The 19980-nt window shown below is 41.0% G+C and overlaps 1 non-coding gene across 1 annotated transcript; it reads right to left on the bottom strand.

The window, feature by feature from the left end:
* Positions 1–19235: 19235 nt before the first annotated feature.
* Positions 19236–19342, bottom strand: LOC130984908 (small nucleolar RNA R71). The gene has a single exon (XR_009088811.1). It is a non-coding gene; the product is annotated as a small nucleolar RNA R71 (small nucleolar RNA).
* Positions 19343–19980: the final 638 nt, after the last annotated feature.

Below are 19980 nucleotides of genomic sequence, written 5' to 3'. Positions count from 1 at the left end.
ACTCACTTTTATCACTAACGTTGGACCAACTAGCATTGCCTACGTTAACTTTCACGTTAAGACCATTAACGTGAAAAGTTAACGTGGAGTTGAGATCAAGGAGCCAACGTTAGTGACACTCACTTTTGTCACTAACATTGGAAGATGGCATCACTACTACGTTAAGAGCCATGTTAACTTAGTTAACGTGAGTTCTAACGTGAGTTCTAACTTAGTTCTCATGTTGGACCAAATTAGGGTTTGGGCGGATATAGTGACATGTATTCCTCCCAACACTTTGATTTGGAAATACATGTGGTATAATCAGTGACCACACTTCATCTCTTCCTATGAGCATTTAAATCAAGGAATTGGGCAATTGTTCAAGCTTAGAGAGATTGGATTGCCAAGGAATTGGGATCCAATCACTTAAGATTGCCAAGGAGATCAATGAATGCATTGATTGAGGAAGAGATGAGAATGAACTTGATTCAGAGAATGCAACATCTCCTGAACCCAATGATTACCCCATTTCTGATCTTACCCATTCTCTTTACTTTATGCCATTTATTTTCATGCTCATTACCCCAAATCCCCATTTAAGATTCTGCACTTTAATTTCTGTTATTTACTTTCCAGTCATTTAAATTTCTGCAAGTTCTCAATCTAAATTCTATTTAGCTCAACTAGCATATTCTTTTAACTAAAGTTGCTTGACCAAACAATCCTTGTAGGATTCGACCTCACTCTATTGTGAGTTTTACTTGACGACAATTCGGTATACTTGCCGAAGGAAAATTTGTTGAGAGACAAGTTTTCATGCATCAAGTTTATGGCGCCGTTGCCGGGGATTGATTTTGAATCAATAATGATTAAGTTTGAAGATCACTAGATTGAGCATTTTTTTCTGTTTCATTACTTGTTTATTTGATTCAGTCAATTTCCATTAGTTTGTTTTAATTTCTTCCTCATCCCCTGCACCCTCTTTGTTTTTCGTTCTTTCTTTCTTTGTTGATTACAATTCTGCTCACTGATGAGCGGATAATTTATACGCTTTTTGGCATTGTTTTTAGTATGTTTTTAGTATGATTTAGTTAGTTTTTAGTATATTTTTATTAGTTTTTAGTTAAAATTCACTTTTCTGGACTTTACTATGAGTTTGTGTGTTTTTCTATGATTTCAGGTATTTTCTGGCTGAAATTGAGGGATCTGAGCAAAAATCTGATTTAGAGGCTGAAAAGGACTGCAGATGCTGTTGGATTCTGACCTCCCTGCACTCGAAGTGGATTTTCTGGAGCTACAGAAGTCCAATTGGCGCGCTCTCAACGGCGTTGGAAAGTAGACATCCTGGGCTTTCCAGCAATGTATAATAGTCCATACTTTGCCCGAGATTTGATGGCCCAAACCGGCGTGTCAAATCAGCCTCAGAATTTCCAGCGTTTAACGCTGGAATTGGCATAAAACTTGGAGTTAAACGCCCAAACTGGCATAAAAGCTGGCGTTTAACTCCAGAAAAGGTCTCTACACGAAAATGCTTCATTGCTCAGCCCAAGCACACACTAAGTGGACCCAGAAGTTGATTTTTACATCATTTACTCATTTCTGTACACCCTAGGTTACTAGTTTACTATTAATAGGATCTTTTGACATTGTATCAGTACCTCATGACACTTTACACGTTTCTTTGTGTATTTTCCACGGTATGAGTCTCTAAACCCCATGGTTGGGGGTGAGGAGCTCTGCTGTGTCTTGATGGATTAATGCAATTACTACTGTTTCTTATTCAATCATGCTTGCTTCCGTTCTAAGATATCACTTGTTCTTAAACCGGATGAATGTGATGATCCGTGACACTCATCATCATTCTCAGCTATGAACGTGTGCCTGACAACCACCTCCGTTCTACCTTAGATTGAGTAGATATCTCTTGGATTCCTTAACCAGAATCTTCGTGGTATAAGCTAGAACTGATGGCGGCATTCAAGAGAATCCGGAAGGTCTAAACCTTGTCTGTGGTATTCTGAGTAGGATTCAATGATTGAATGACTGTGACGTGCTTCAAACTCCTAGCAGGCGGGGCGTTAGTGACAGACACAAAAGAATCAATGGATTCTATTCCGGCCTGACCGAGAACCGACAGATGATTAGCCATGCTGTGACAGAGCATAGGAACGTTTTCACTGAGAGGATGGGAGGTAGCCACTGACAACGGTGAAACCCTACATACAGCTTGCCATGGAAGGAGCTTCGCGTGTTTGATGAAGAAAGACAGTAGGAAAGCAGAGATTCAGAAGATGGAGCATCTCCAAAACCTCAACCTATTCTCCATTACTGCAAAACAAGTAACCATTTCATGTTCTTTTGCTTTCTACAATCAATCCTGATAATTTCTGATATCCTGACTAAGATTTACAAGATAACCATAGCTTGCTTCAAGCCGACAATCTCCGTGGGATCGACCCTTGCTCACGCAAGGTATTACTTGGACGACCCAGTGCACTTGCTGGTTAGTTGTGCGGGATTGCAAAAGTGTGATTGCAATTTCGTGCACCAAGTTTTTGGCGCCGTTGCCGGGGATTGTTCGAGTTTGGACAACTGACGGCTTATCTTGTTGCTTAGATTAGGACTGTTTTGTTTTTATTGGTTTAGAGTCTTTTAGTTGAGTCTAGTTTCATATTTTAAGTTTGGTGTCAATTGCATGCTTTTGCTTTTCTTTTAATTTTCGATTTTGCATGTCCTTAGTCCCTTTTTGATCCGTAAAAATTCTAAGTTTGGTGTCCTCTTTGTGTTTTTCTCTTAAAAAAATTTTCGAAAAATTGTGTTTGATTTTCTAAAAATTTTAAGTTTGGTGTCATTTTGTTGTTTTTCTCTTTCCTCTTTTCAAAAAATCAAATCTTTTTCATAAAAATTTTTCAATCATATCTTTCTAATTGCTAATCTCAAAATCTTTTTAATTAACTAATTGATTCAGTTTTCAATTTGCTTTGATCTTATTTTCTTTCAATTTTCGAATTTTTTTATTTTATTTTATCTTCCTTTTGTTTTTATTTTATTTTTCGGTTTATTCAAAAAAAAAAAAAACAAAATATTTTATCCATTTGCAATCCATATCATTTCCCTTTATCCATTATGGACCTAAGTGGAATTGATCAATCCAGAAGGACTCTGGGGTCATATGCTAACCCCATTACAGCTGCATATGGGAGTAGCATCTGTACACCTCCCATCAAAGCAAGCAGCTTTGAGCTAAATCCTCAACTCATTATCATAGTGCAGCAAAATTGCCAGTATTCCGGTCTTCCACAGGAAGAGCCTACTGAGTTTCTGGCACAATTCTTACAAATTGCTGACACAGTACATGATAAAGAGGTAGATCAGGATGTCTACAGACTATTACTGTTTCCATTTGCTGTAAAAGATCAAGCAAAAAGGTGGTTGAATAACCAACCTACAGCAAGCATAAAGACATGGAAACAGTTATCAGACAAATTCCTGAATCACTTTTACCCTCCAAAGAGGATAACACAGCTAAGGCTGGACATCGAAGGCTTTAAACAAGAGGATAATGAATCCCTTTATAATGCCTGGGAGAGGTATAGAGGTATGCTAAGAAAATGCCCCTCTGAAATGTTTTCAGAGTGGGTACAGTTAGACATCTTCTACTATGGGCTTACAGAAAAAGCTCAGATGTCTTTAGACCACTCAGCTAGTGGATCTATACACATGAGGAAGACAATTGAAGAAGCTCAAGAGCTTATAGACACTGTTGCTAGAAACCAATATTTATACTCTAGCAATGAGTTCTCTCCAAAAGAGGAAGTCATGGCAGTAGCCACTGATCCTAATCCTCAAGAACAGATGATTGAGCTTAATCAACAATTGCTCCTGATGACAAAACAGTTAGCTGAATTTAAAGAAATGCTCCAAGAAACTAAAATTGCTAACAAGAATATGGAAGCACAATTGAATCAGACAAGGCAGCAACTATCTAAACAGATAACAGAAGAATGCCAAGTAGTTCAACTGAGGAGTGGGAAGACATTGAATAACATTGCTCAAAGTGGCAAAAAGCCAAATAAGGAACAATTGACAGAGGAGAGCCAAACCACTATCCAAAATCCCTCTGAGGATAGTAAGAGCCCAGAGAGGAATGCTATTGGCGTTCAAACGCCAGAAAGGGAGGGAAAGCTGGCGTTAAACGCCCATTCCCTGCCCAGTTCTGGCGTTCAAACGCCAGAAAAGGGGGAAAAGTTGGCGTTAAACGCCCATTTTCCACCCAATCCTGGCGTTCAAACGCAAAAGGGGAATCAGACACCTGAGAGTGCTGATAGTAACTCCTCTAAAAAGGCTTCTCCAACCACTTCTGTAAGGAATAAACCTGCAGCAACTAAGGTTGAAGAATATAAAGCCAAGATGCCTTATCCTCAGAAACTCCGCCAAGCGGAACAGGATAAGCAATTTGCCCGCTTTGCAGACTACCTAAGGACTCTTGAAATAAAGATTCCGTTTGTAGAGGCACTTGAGCAAATACCTTCTTAGGCTAAGTTCATGAAAGAGATCTTAAGTCATAAGAAGGATTGGAGAGAAACTGAAAAAGTATTTCTCACTGAAGAATGCAGTGCAGTCATCCAGAAAAGCTTACCAGAAAAGCTTCAAGATCCAGGAAGCTTTATGATACCATGCACATTAGAAGGTGCTTGCACCAAGGCAGCCCTGTGTGACCTTGGAGCAAGCATCAATCTAATACCTGCATCCACTATCAGAAAGCTTGGGTTGACTGAAGAAGTCAAACCAACCCGGATATGCCTCCAACTTGCTGATGGCTCCATTAAATTTCCATCAGGCATAATTGAGGACATGATTGTCAAGGTTGGGCCATTCGCCTTTCCAACTGACTTTGTAGTGCTGGAAATAGAGGAGCACAAGAGTGCAACTCTCATTCTAGGAAGACCTTTCCTAGCAACTGGACGGACCCTCATTGACGTCGAAAAAGGGGAATTAACCCTTAGAGTCAATGAGGATGAGTTCAAGTTGAATGTTGTCAAAGCTATGCAGCATCCAGACACATCAAATGACTGCATGAGCATTGATATTATTGACTCTTTGGTGGAGGAGGTCAATATGACTGAAAGTCTTGAATCAGAGCTAGATGACATCTTTAAAGATGTTCAGCCTGATCTGGAGGAACTAAAGGAAATAAAAGAAATTCTGAAAATTCCTCAAGAAGAAGATAAACCTCCTAAACCAGAGCTCAAGCCACTACCACCATCCCTGAAATATGCATTTCTGGGAGAAGGTGACACTTTTCCAGTGATCATAAGCTCTGCTCTAAATCCACAGGAAGAGGAAGCACTAATTCAAGTGCTAAGGACACACAAGACAGCTCTTGGGTGGTCCATAAGTGATCTTAAGGGCATTAGCCCAGCAAGATGCATGCACAAGATCCTATTGGAGGATGATGCTAAGCCAGTGGTTCAACCACAAAGGCGGCTAAATCCAGCCATGAGGGAGGTGGTGCAGAAAGAGGTCACTAAGTTACTAGAGGCTGGGATTATTTATCCTATTTCTGACAGCCCCTGGGTGAGCCCCGTCCACGTTGTCCCTAAGAAGGGAGGCACAACAGTGGTTCATAATGAAAAGAATGAACTGGTTCCTACAAGAACAGTCACAGGGTGGCGCATGTGTATTGACTATAGAAGGCTCAATACAGTCACCAGAAAGGATCATTTTCCTTTACCATTCATAGACCAGATGCTAGAGAGACTAGCAGGTCATGAATACTACTGCTTTTTGGACGGCTACTCAGGTTACAATCAAATTGCAGTAGATCCTCATGACCAAGAGAAAACAGCATTTACATGTCCTTCTGGAGTATTTGCCTACAGAAGGATGCCTTTTGGTCTGTGCAATGCACCTGCAACCTTTCAGAGGTGCATGCTCTCTATCTTCTCAGATATGGTAGAGAAATTTCTGGAAGTCTTCATGGATGACTTTTCAGTATTTGGAGACTCATTCAGCTCCTGCCTTGACCATCTAGCACTTGTTCTAAAAAGATGCCAAGAGACCAACCTAGTTTTAAACTGGGAAAAATGTCACTTTATGGTGACTGAAGGAATTGTCCTTGGGCACAAAATTTCAAACAAAGGAATAGAGGTGGATCAAGCTAAGGTTGAAGTAATTGAGAAATTACCACCACCTACCAATGTTAAGGCAATCAGAAGCTTTCTGGGGCATGCAGGATTCTACAGAAGGTTTATAAAGGATTTTTCAAAAATTGCCAAACCTCTGAGTAATCTGCTAGCTGCTGACATGCCATTTATCTTCGATAAGGAGTGTCTGCAGGCGTTTGAGACCCTGAAAGCTAAGCTGGTCACAGCACCAGTCATCTCTGCACCAGACTGGACATTACCATTTGAACTAATGTGTGATGCCAGTGACCATGCCATTGGTGCAGTATTGGGACAAAGGCATGGTAAGCTTCTGCACGTCATTTATTATGGCAGCCGTATCCTAAATAATGCACAGAAGAACTACACAACCACAGAAAAGGAGTTACTTGCAGTGGTTTATGCCATTGACAAGTTCAGATCTTATTTAGTAGGATCGAAAGTGATTGTGTACACTGACCATGCTGCTCTTAAATATCTACTCACAAAGCAGGATTCAAAGCCCAGGCTCATAAGATGGGTGTTGCTTCTGCAAGAGTTTGATATAGAAATAAGAGACAGAAAAGGGACAGAGAATCAAGTAGCTGATCACCTGTCCCGGATAGAACTAGTAGCAGGAGCATCCCTCCCTCCTACTGAGATCTCTGAAACCTTTCCGGATGAGCAATTGTTTGCTATTCAGGAAGTTCCGTGGCTTGTAGACAGTGAAAACTATAAGATTCAAGGTTCTCCTTCTGTAACTATGGAGAGGAAGCATGAAGAGCTTCTCTCAAAACAGAGTCAAACAGAGCCCCCACAGTCAAACTCTAAGTTTGGTGTTGGGAGGTCACAACCAAACTCTAAGTTTGGTGTTGGGAGGTTCCAACATTGCTATGAGCCTCCGTGAGGCTCCATGAGGGCCCACTGTCAAGCTACTGACATTAAAGAAGCGCTTGTTGGGAGGCAACCCAATGTTATATTTTATCTAATTTCCTTTGTTATTTTATGTTTTCTATAGGTTGATGATCATGAGAAGTCACAAAATCAATTGAAAAAGCAAAAACAGAAAGAAAAATAGAAAGAAAAACAGCACACCCTGGAGGAGAACTTGCTGGCGTTTAAACGCCAGTAAGGGCAGCAAATGGGCATTTAACGCCCAGTCTGGCACCATTCTGGGCGTTTAACGCCAGAAAGGGGCACCAGACTGGCGTCAAACGCCAGGAATAGGCACCAAGCTGGTGTTAAACGCCAGAAATGGGCACCAGCCCGGCGTTTAACGCCAGGATTAGCAGAGGGAGCATTTTTGCTCGCCACTTGTTGCAGGGATGAATTATCCTTGACACCTCAGGATCTGTGGACCCCACAGGATCCCCATCTACCCCACCACTCTCTCTCTTCTTTCTTCTTTTGCTCAAGGACGAGCAAACCTTCTAAGTTTGGTGTGGTAAAAGCGTTGCTTTTTGTTTCTCCATAACCATTTATGGCACCTAAGGCCGGAGAAACCTTTAGAAGGAGGAAGGGGAAGGCAAAAGCTTCCACCTCCGAGCCATGGGAGATGGAGAGATTCATCTCAAGGGATGCAGTTTCCTCCACAAAACTATTGGGAGCAAATCAACACCTCCCTAGGAGAATTGAGTTCCAACATGGGACAACTAAGGGTGGAGCACCAAGAACATTTCATCCTCCTCCATGAAATTAAAGAAGATCATAGAATCATGAGAGAGGAGCAACAAAGGCAAGGAAGAGACATTGAGGAGCTAAAGCATTCCATAAGATCTTCAAGAGGAAGAACAAGCCGCCATCACTAAGGTGGACCCGTTCTTTAATTTCCTTGTTCTTTATTTTCTTGTTTTTCGAATTTCATGCTTATGTTTATCCATGTTTGTGTCTTATTACATGATCATTAGTATCTTAGTGTCTATGCCTTAAAGCTATAAATGTCCTATGAATCCATCACCTCTCTTAAATGAAAAATGCTTTAATCACAAAAGAACAAGAAGTACAGGATTTCGAATTCATCTCTGAAACTAGTTGAATTAGTTTGATGTGGTGACAATACTTTTTGTTTTCTGAATGAATGCTTGAACAGTGCATATGTCTTTTGAATTTGTTGTTTTAAGAATGTTAAAATTGTTGGCTCTTGAAAGAATGATGGAAAAGGAGAAATGTTATTGAGGATCTGAAAAATCATTAAAATGATTCTTGAAGCAAGAAAAAGCAGTGTATTCAAAAAAAAAAAAACGAAAAAAAAAGAGAAAAAGAAAGAGCAAGCAGAAGAAGCCAATAGCCCTTTTAAACCAAAAGGCAAGGGTAATAAAAAGGATCCAAGGCTTTGAGCATCAGTGGATAGGAGGGCCTACAGGAATAACATCCTGGCCTAAGCGGCTAAACCAAGCTGTCCCTAATCATGTGCTTGTGGCGTGAAGGTGTCAAGTGAAAACTTGAGACTGAGCGGTTAAAGTCGTGATCCAAGGTAAAAAGAGTGTGCTTAAGAACCCTGGACACCTCTAATTGGGGACTCTAGCAAAGCTGAGTCACAATCTGAAAAGGTTCACCCAATTATGTGTCTGTGGCATGTATGTATCCGGTGGTAATACTGGAAGACAGAGTGCTTTGGGCCACGGCCAAGACTCATAAAGTAGCTGTGTTCAAGAATCATCATACCTAACTAGGAGAATCAATAACACTATCTGAATTCTGAGTTCCTATGGATGCCAATCATTCTGAACCTCAAAGGATAAAGCGAGGTGCCAAAACTGTTCGGAAGCAAAAAGCTACTAGTCCCGCTCATCTAATTGGAACTGTGTTTCTTTGATATTTTGGAGTCTATAGTATATTCTCTTCTTTTTATTCTATTTTGATTTTCAGTTGCTTGGGGACAAGCAACAATTTAAGTTTGGTGTTGTGATGAGCGGATAATTTATACGCTTTTTGGCATTGTTTTTAGTATGTTTTTAGTATGATTTAGTTAGTTTTTAGTATATTTTTATTAGTTTTTAGTTAAAATTCACTTTTCTGGACTTTACTATGAGTTTGTGTGTTTTTCTGTGATTTCAGGTATTTTCTGGCTGAAATTGAGGATCTGAGCAAAAATCTGATTTAGAGGCTGAAAAGGACTGCAGATGCTGTTGGATTCTGACCTCCCTGCACTCGAAGTGGATTTTCTGGAGCTACAGAAGCCCAATTGGCGCGCTCTCAACGGCGTTGGAAAGTAGACATCCTGGGCTTTCCAGAAATGTATAATAGTCCATACTTTTCCCGAGATTTGATGGCCCAAACCGGCGTGGCGAATCAGCCTCAGAATTTCCAGCGTTTAACGCTGGAACTGGCATAAAACTTGGAGTTAAACGCCTAAACTGGCATAAAAGCTGGCGTTTAACTCCAGAAAAGGTCTCTACACGAAAATGCTTCATTGCTCAGCCCAAGCACACACTAAGTGGACCCAGAAGTGGATTTTTACGTCATTTACTCATTTCTGTACACCCTAGGTTACAAGTTTACTATTAATAGGATCTTTTGACATTGTATCAGTACCTCATGACACTTTACACGTTTCTTTGTGTATTTTCCACGGTATGAGTCTCTAAACCCTATGGTTGGGGGTGAGGAGCTCTGCTGTGTCTTGATGGATTAATGCAATTACTACTGTTTCTTATTCAATCATGCTTGCTTCCGTTCTAAGATATCACTTGTTCTTAAACCGGATGAATGTGATGATCCGTGACACTCATCATCATTCTCAGCTATGAACGTGTGCCTGACAACCACCTCCGTTCTACCTTAGATTGAGTAGATATCTCTTGGATTCCTTAACCAGAATCTTCGTGGTATAAGCTAGAACTGATGGCGGCATTCAAGAGAATCCGGAAGGTCTAAACCTTGTCTGTGGTATTCTGAGTAGGATTCAATGATTGAATGACTGTGACGTGCTTCAAACTCCTAGCAGGCGGGGCGTTAGTGACAGACGCAAAAGAATCAATGGATTCTATTCCGGCCTGACCGAGAACCGACAGATGATTAGCCATGCTGTGACAGAGCATAGGAACGTTCTCACTGAGAGGATGGGAGGTAGCCACTGACAACGGTGAAACCCTACATACAACTTGCCATGGAAGGAGCTTCGCGTGTTTGATGAAGAAAGACAGTAGGAAAGCAGAGATTCAGAAGATGGAGCATCTCCAAAACCTCAACCTATTCTCCATTACTGCAAAACAAGTAACCATTTCATGTTCTTTTGCTTTCTACAATCAATCCTGATAATTTCTGATATCCTGACTAAGATTTACAAGATAACCATAGCTTGCTTCAAGCCGACAATCTCCGTGGGATCGACCCTTGCTCACGCAAGGTATTACTTGGACAACCCAGTGCACTTGCTGGTTAGTTGTGCGGGATTGCAAAAGTGTGATTGCAATTTCGTGCACCAAGTTTTTGGCGCCGTTGCCGGGGATTGTTCGAGTTTGGACAACTGACGGCTTATCTTGTTGCTTAGATTAGGACTGTTTTGTTTTTATTGGTTTAGAGTCTTTTAGTTGAGTCTAGTTTCATATTTTAAGTTTGGTGTCAATTGCATGCTTTTGCTTTTCTTTTAATTTTCGATTTTGCATGTCCTTAGTCCCTTTTTGATCCGTAAAAATTCTAAGTTTGGTGTCCTCTTTGTGTTTTTCTCTTAAAAAAATTTTCGAAAAATTGTGTTTGATTTTCTAAAAATTTTAAGTTTGGTGTCATTTTGTTGTTTTTCTCTTTCCTCTTTTCAAAAAATCAAATCTTTTTCATAAAAATTTTTCAATCATATCTTTCTAATTGCTAATCTCAAAATCTTTTTAATTAACTAATTGATTCAGTTTTCAATTTGCTTTGATCTTATTTTCTTTCAATTTTCGAATTTTTTTATTTTATTTTATCTTCCTTTTGTTTTTATTTTATTTTTCGGTTTATTCAAAAAAAAAAAAACAAAATATTTTATCCATTTGCAATCCATATCATTTCCCTTTATCCATTATGGACCTAAGTGGAATTGATCAGTCCAGAAGGACTCTGGGGTCATATGCTAACCCCATTACAGCTGCATATGGGAGTAGCATCTGTACACCTCCCATCAAAGCAAGCAGCTTTGAGCTAAATCCTCAACTCATTATCATAGTGCAGCAAAATTGCCAGTATTCCGGTCTTCCACAGGAAGAGCCTACTGAGTTTCTGGCACAATTCTTACAAATTGCTGACACAGTACATGATAAAGAGGTAGATCAGGATGTCTACAGACTATTACTGTTTCCATTTGCTGTAAAAGATCAAGCAAAAAGGTGGTTGAATAACCAACCTACAGCAAGCATAAAGACATGGAAACAGTTATCAGACAAATTCCTGAATCACTTTTACCCTCCAAAGAGGATGACACAGCTAAGGCTGGACATCCAAGGCTTTAAACAAGAGGATAATGAATCCCTTTATAATGCCTGGGAGAGGTATAGAGGTATGCTAAGAAAATGCCCCTCTGAAATATTTTCAGAGTGGGTACAGTTAGACATCTTCTACTATGGGCTTACAGAAAAAGCTCAGATATCTTTAGACCACTCAGCTGGTGGATCTATACACATGAGGAAGACAATTGAAGAAGCTCAAGAGCTTATAGACACTGTTGCTAGAAACCAATATTTATACTCTAGCAATGAGTTCTCTCCAAAAGAGGAAGTCATGGCAGTAGCCACTGATCCTAATCCTCAAGAACAGATGATTGAGCTTAATCAACAATTGCTCCTGATGACAAAACAGTTAGCTGAATTTAAAGAAATGCTCCAAGAAACTAAAATTGCTAACAAGAATATGGAAGCACAATTGAATCAGACAAGGCAGCAACTATCTAAACAGATAACAGAAGAATGCCAAGCAGTTCAACTGAGGAGTGGGAAGACATTGAATAACATTGCTCAAAGTGGCAAAAAGCCAAATAAGGAACAATTGACAGAGGAGAGCCAAACCACTATCCAAAATCCCTCTGAGGACAGTAAGAGCCCAGAGAGGAATGCTATTGGCGTTCAAACGCCAGAAAGGGAGGGAAAGCTGGCGTTAAACGCCCATTCCCTGCCCAGTTCTGGCGTTCAAACGCCAGAAAAGGGGGAAAAGTTGGCGTTAAACGCCCATTTTCCACCCAATCCTGGCGTTCAAACGCAAAAGGGGAATCAGACACCTGAGAGTGCTGATAGTAACTCCTCTAAAAAGGCTTCTCCAACCACTTCTGTAAGGAATAAACCTGCAGCAACTAAGGTTGAAGAATATAAAGCCAAGATGCCTTATCCTCAGAAACTCCGCCAAGCGGAGCAGGATAAGCAATTTGCCCGCTTTGCAGACTACCTAAGGACTCTTGAAATAAAGATTCCGTTTGTAGAGGCACTTGAGCAAATACCTTCTTAGGCTAAGTTCATGAAAGAGATCTTAAGTCATAAGAAGGATTGGAGAGAAACTGAAAAAGTATTTCTCACTGAAGAATGCAGTGCAGTCATCCTGAAAAGCTTACCAGAAAAGCTTAAAGATCCAGGAAGCTTTATGATACCATGCACATTAGAAGGTGCTTGCACCAAGGCAGCCCTGTGTGACCTTGGAGCAAGCATCAATCTAATACCTGCATCCACTATCAGAAAGCTTGGGTTGACTGAAGAAGTCAAACCAACCCGGATATGCCTCCAACTTGCTGATGGCTCCATTAAATATCCATCAGGCATAATTGAGGACATGATTGTCAAGGTTGGGCCATTCGCCTTTCCAACTGACTTTGTAGTGCTGGAAATGGAGGAGCACAAGAGTGCAACTCTCATTCTAGGAAGACCTTTCCTAGCAACTGGACGGACCCTCATTGACGTCGAAAAAGGGGAATTAACCCTTAGAGTCAATGAGGATGAGTTCAAGTTGAATGTTGTCAAAGCTATGCAGCATCCAGACACATCAAATGACTGCATGAGCATTGATATTATTGACTCTTTGGTGGAGGAGGTCAATATGACTGAAAGTCTTGAATCAGAGCTAGATGACATCTTTAAAGATGTTCAGCCTGATCTGGAGGAACTAAAGGAAATAAAAGAAATTCTGAAAATTCCTCAAGAAGAAGATAAACCTCCTAAACCAGAGCTCAAGCCACTACCACCATCCCTGAAATATGCATTTCTGGGAGAAGGTGACACTTTTCAGTGATCATAAGCTCTGCTCTAAATCCACAGGAAGAGGAAGCACTAATTCAAGTGCTAAGGACACACAAGACAGCTCTTGGGTGGTCCATAAGTGATCTTAAGGGCATTAGCCCAGCAAGATGCATGCACAAGATCCTATTGGAGGATGATGCTAAGCCAGTGGTTCAACCACAAAGGCGGCTAAATCCAGCCATGAGGGAGGTGGTGCAGAAAGAGGTCACTAAGTTACTAGAGGCTGGGATTATTTATCCTATTTCTGACAGCCCCTGGGTGAGCCCCGTCCACGTTGTCCCTAAGAAGGGAGGCACAACAGTGGTTCATAATGAAAAGAATGAACTGGTTCCTACAAGAACAGTCACAGGGTGGCGCATGTGTATTGACTATAGAAGGCTCAATACAGTCACCAGAAAGGATCATTTTCCTTTACCATTCATAGACCAGATGCTAGAGAGACTAGCAGGTCATGAATACTACTGCTTTTTGGACGGCTACTCAGGTTACAATCAAATTGCAGTAGATCCTCAGGACCAAGAGAAAACAGCATTTACATGTCCTTCTGGAGTATTTGCCTACAGAAGGATGCCTTTTGGTCTGTGCAATACACCTGCAACCTTTCAGAGGTGCATGCTCTCTATCTTCTCAGATATGGTAGAGAAATTTCTGGAAGTCTTCATGGATGACTTTTCAGTATTTGGAGACTCATTCAGCTCCTGCCTTGACCATCTAGCACTTGTTCTAAAAAGATGCCAAGAGACCAACCTAGTTTTAAACTGGGAAAAATGTCACTTTATGGTGACTGAAGGAATTGTCCTTGGGCACAAAATTTCAAACAAAGGAATAGAGGTGGATCAAGCTAAGGTTGAAGTAATTGAGAAATTACCACCACCTACCAATGTTAAGGCAATCAGAAGCTTTCTGGGGCATGCAGGATTCTACAGAAGGTTTATAAAGGATTTTTCAAAAATTGCCAAACCTCTGAGTAATCTGCTAGCTGCTGACACGCCATTTATCTTCGATAAGGAGTGTCTGCAGGCGTTTGAGACCCTGAAAGCTAAGCTGGTCACAGCACCAGTCATCTCTGCACCAGACTGGACATTACCATTTGAACTAATGTGTGATGCCAGTGACCATGCCATTGGTGCAGTATTGGGACAAAGGCATGGTAAGCTTCTGCACGTCATTTATTATGGCAGCCGTATCCTAAATAATGCACAGAAGAACTACACAACCACAGAAAAGGAGTTACTTGCAGTGGTTTATGCCATTGACAAGTTCAGATCTTATTTAGTAGGATCGAAAGTGATTGTGTACACTGACCATGCTGCTCTTAAATATCTACTCACAAAGCAGGATTCAAAGCCCAAGCTCATAAGATGGGTGTTGCTTCTGCAAGAGTTTGATATAGAAATAAGAGACAAAAAAGGGACAGAGAATCAAGTAGCTGATCACCTGTCCCGGATAGAACTAGTAGCAGGAGCATCCCTCCCTCCTACTGAGATCTCTGAAACCTTTCCGGATGAGCAATTGTTTGCTATTCAGGAAGTTCCGTGGCTTGCAGACAGTGCAAACTATAAGATTCAAGGTTCTCCTTCTGTAACCATGGAGAGGAAGCATGAAGAGCTTCTCTCAAAACAGAGTCAAACAAAGCCCCCACAGTCAAACTCTAAGTTTGGTGTTGGGAGGTCACAACCAAACTCTAAGTTTGGTGTTGGGAGGTTCCAACATTGCTATGAGCCTCCGTGAGGCTCCATGAGGGCCCACTGTCAAGCTACTGACATTAAAGAAGCGCTTGTTGGGAGGCAACCCAATGTTATATTTTATCTAATTTCCTTTGTTATTTTATGTTTTCTATAGGTTGATGATCATGAGAAGTCACAAAATCAATTGAAAAAGCAAAAACAGAAAGAAAAATAGAAAGAAAAATAGCACACCCTGGAGGAAAACTTGCTGGTGTTTAAACGCCAGTAAGGGCAGCAAATGGGCATTTAACGCCCAGTCTGGCACCATTCTGGGCGTTTAACGCCAGAAAGGGGCACCAGACTGGCGTTAAATGCCAGGAATAGGCACCAAGCTGGTGTTAAACGCCAGAAATGGGCACCAGCCCAGCGTTTAACGCCAGGATTAGCAGAGGGAGCATTTTTGCTCGCCACTTGTTGCAGGGATGAATTATCCTTGACACCTCAGGATCTGTGGACCCCACAGGATCCCCATCTACCCCACCACTCTCTCTCTTCTTTCTTCTTTTGCTCGAGGACGAGCAAACCTTCTAAGTTTGGTGTGGTAAAAGCGTTGCTTTTTGTTTCTCCATAACCATTTATGGCACCTAAGGCCGGAGAAACCTCTAGAAGGAGGAAGGGGAAGGCAAAAGCTTCCACCTCCGAGCCATGGGAGATGGAGAGATTCATCTCAAGGGATGCAGTTTCCTCCACAAAACTATTGGGAGCAAATCAACACCTCCCTAGGAGAATTGAGTTCCAACATGGGACAACTAAGGGTGGAGCACCAAGAACATTTCATCCTCCTCCATGAAATTAAAGAAGATCATAGAATCATGAGAGAGGAGCAACAAAGGCAAGGAAGAGACATTGAGGAGCTAAAGCATTCCATAAGATCTTCAAGAGGAAGAACAAGCCGCCATCACTAAGGTGGACCCGTTCTTTAATTTCCTTGTTCTTTATTTTCTTATTTTTCGAATTTCATGCTTATGTTTATCCATGTTTGTGTCTTATTACATGATCATTAGTATCTTAGTGTCTATGCCTTAAAGCTATAAATGTCCTATGAATCCATCACCTCTCTTAAATGAAAAATGCTTTAATCACAAAAGAACAAGAAGTACAGGATTTCGAATTCATCTCTGAAACTAGTTGAATTAGTTTGATGTGGTGACAATACTTTTTGTTTTCTGAATGAATGCTTGAACAGTGCATATGTCTTTTGAATTTGTTGTTTTAAGAATGTTAAAATTGTTGGCTCTTTAAAGAATGATGGAAAAGGAGAAATGTTATTGAGGATCTGAAAAATCATTAAAATGATTCTTGAAGCAAGAAAAAGCAGTGTATTAAAAAAAACGAAAAAAAAAAGAGAAAAAGAAAGAGCAAGCAGAAGAAGCCAATAGCCCTTTTAAACCAAAAGGCAAGGGTAATAAAAAGGATCCAAGACTTTGAGCATCAGTGGATAGGAGGGCCTACAGGAATAACATCCTGGCCTAAGCGGCTAAACCAAGCTGTCCCTAATCATGTGCTTGTGGCGTGAAGGTGTCAAGTGAAAACTTGAGACTGAGCGGTTAAAGTCGTGATCCAAGGTAAAAAGAGTGTGCTTAAGAACCCTGGACACCTCTAATTGGGGACTCTAGCAAAGCTGAGTCACAATCTGAAAAGGTTCACCCAATTATGTGTCTGTGGCATGTATGTATCCGGTGGTAATACTGGAAGACAGAGTGCTTTGGGCCACGGCCAAGACTCATAAAGTAGCTGTGTTCAAGAATCATCATACCTAACTAGGAGAATCAATAACACTATCTGAATTCTGAGTTCCTATGGATGCCAATCATTCTGAACCTCAAAGGATAAAGCGAGGTGACAAAACTGTTCGGAAGCAAAAAGCTACTAGTCCCGCTCATCTAATTGGAACTGTGTTTCTTTGATATTTTGGAGTCTATAGTATATTCTCTTCTTTTTATTCTATTTTGATTTTCAGTTGCTTGGGGACAAGCAACAATTTAAGTTTGGTGTTGTGATGAGCGGATAATTTATACGCTTTTTGGCATTGTTTTTAGTATGTTTTTAGTATGATTTAGTTAGTTTTTAGTATATTTTTATTAGTTTTTAGTTAAAATTCACTTTTCTGGACTTTACTATGAGTTTGTGTGTTTTTCTGTGATTTCAGGTATTTTCTGGCTGAAATTGAGGATCTGAGCAAAAATCTGATTTAGAGGCTGAAAAGGACTGCAGATGCTGTTGGATTCTGACCTCCCTGCACTCGAAGTGGATTTTCTGGAGCTACAGAAGCCCAATTGGCGCGCTCTCAACGGCGTTGGAAAGTAGACATCCTGGGCTTTCCAGCAATGTTTAATAGTCCATACTTTTCCCGAGATTTGATGGCCCAAACCGGCGTGGCGAATCAGCCTCAGAATTTCCAGCGTTTAACGCTGGAACTGGCATAAAACTTGGAGTTAAACGCCCAAACTGGCATAAAAGCTGGCGTTTAACTCCAGAAAAGGTCTCTACACGAAAATGCTTCATTGCTCAGCCCAAGCACACACTAAGTGGACCCAGAAGTGGATTTTTACGTCATTTACTCATTTCTGTACACCCTAGGTTACTAGTTTACTATTAATAGGATCTTTTGACATTGTATCAGTACCTCATGACACTTTACACGTTTCTTTGTGTATTTTCCACGGTATGAGTCTCTAAACCCTATGGTTGGGGGTGAGGAGCTCTGCTGTGTCTTGATGGATTAATGCAATTACTACTGTTTCTTATTCAATCATGCTTGCTTCCGTTCTAAGATATCACTTGTTCTTAAACCGGATGAATGTGATGATCCGTGACACTCATCATCATTCTCAGCTATGAACGTGTGCCTGACAACCACCTCCATTCTACCTTAGATTGAGTAGATATCTCTTGGATTCCTTAACCAGAATCTTCGTGGTATAAGCTAGAACTGATGGCGGCATTCAAGAGAATCCGGAAGGTCTAAACCTTGTCTGTGGTATTCTGAGTAGGATTCAATGATTGAATGACTGTGACATGCTTCAAACTCCTAGCAGGCGGGGCGTTAGTGACAGACGCAAAAGAATCAATGGATTCTATTCCGGCCTGACCGAGAACCGACAGATGATTAGCCATGCTGTGACAGAGCATAGGAACGTTTTCACTGAGAGGATGGGAGGTAGCCACTGACAACGGTGAAACCCTACATACAGCTTGCCATGGAAGGAGCTTCGCGTGTTTGATGAAGAAAGACAGTAGGAAAGCAGAGATTCAGAAGATGGAGCATCTCCAAAACCTCAACCTATTCTCCATTACTGCGAAACAAGTAACCATTTCATGTTCTTTTGCTTTCTACAATCAATCCTGATAATTTCTGATATCCTGACTAAGATTTACAAGATAACCATAGCTTGCTTCAAGCCGACAATCTCCGTGGGATCGACCCTTGCTCACGCAAGGTATTACTTGGACGACCCAGTGCACTTGCTGGTTAGTTGTGCGGGATTGCAAAAGTGTGATTGCAATTTCGTGCACCACTCACTAACCCACTAACTGTTTGATAATTTGCATCACTCACACTAACAATTACTCTAACAAGAATAGTTTCTTCATTTTATCTCCTGTTGTGCAATCTGTCTGTTGTATGACAGGGAGAAGAGAAGGAGTTTCAACATCCTTCGATTCAAAACCTGAAAGGACCCTCTGGAGACTAAGAAGGAAGCAAGAAGGAAAAGAATTATTGGTGCTGAGGAAGAGGAAGAGTACTTTGGAGAACAATCACGAAGAAGAAGCTCACAACCATGCTAGAGAAGGCCATGCAAACCGTGCTGGGCAAGAAAGGAGAGTTCTAGGCTCCTATATCAATCGTAATCCAGGAAACTGTGGAAGTAGCATTCAAAAGCCCACTATACATGCCAACAATTTTGAACTAAAACCCTAGCTCAGCACCCTTATTTAGAACAATTGTTCATTTGGAGGAAGTGCTCAAGAAGACCCCAATCAACATCTAACCACCTTCCTAAGAATTTGTGACACTGTGAAGTCTAATGGAGTCCATCCGGATGTCTATAGGCTGCTCTTGTTCCCTTTTTTCACTCAGGGACAAGGCATCCAAATGGCTTGAATCCTTCCCAAAGGAGAGCTTAACAAATTGGGAATATGTGGTGAACAAATTTTTGGCAAGATTTTACCCTCCTCAAAGAATCAACAGGCTGAGAGCTGAGGTGCAAAATTTTAGGCAACAAGATGGTGAGACTCTCTATGAAGTATGGGAGAGGTTCAAAGACTTAACAAGAAGATGCCCACCAGATATGTTCAATGAATGGGTTCAACTTCACATTTTCTATGAAGGTCTTTCCTATGAGTCAAAGAAGGCTGTGGATCATTCATCAGGAGGCTCTCTAAATAAGAAGAAAACCATTGAAGAAGCCATAGATGTCATTGAAACAGTTGCTGAGAATGTCTACTTCTATGCCTCCGAAAGAAGTAACACCAGAGGAGTAATGGAGCTGAAACACATGGATGCATTGTTAGCTCAAAATAAGATGATCACCAAGCAGCTAGCAGATCTTACCAAGAAGGTGGAGGAAAACTAAGTTGCAGCAGCCATCACTTTATCGTCAGCTCAAGATGGAGTGAACATAGGAGAAGAAAGTGACCGGGAGCAAGCCAACTATGTTGGAAACTCACTTAGACAAGTCCATGATCCATACTCCAAAACTTACAACTCTGGATGGAGAAATCACCCCAACTTTGGGTGGGGAAACCAACAAGACCAAGGGCAAGATCAGAGACGCCACAATCTCAATTCCAACAACAATGCAACTCATCAACACACCTCACATAGATCCTACCAACATCCATCTAACCACCCTTCTCAACCACCTAATCTCAACCCATCATCAATAACCGAGGATAGATTATCAAAGATCGAGGCTCTACTCGAAAATCTAT

Source organism: Arachis stenosperma, chromosome 5 (assembly GCF_014773155.1).
Source record: "Arachis stenosperma cultivar V10309 chromosome 5, arast.V10309.gnm1.PFL2, whole genome shotgun sequence".
In the NCBI taxonomy this organism is placed as follows: domain Eukaryota; kingdom Viridiplantae; phylum Streptophyta; class Magnoliopsida; order Fabales; family Fabaceae; genus Arachis; species Arachis stenosperma.
Note: the sequence above shows the minus strand (reverse complement) of the source record. Positions and strands in the feature narration are given on the sequence as shown.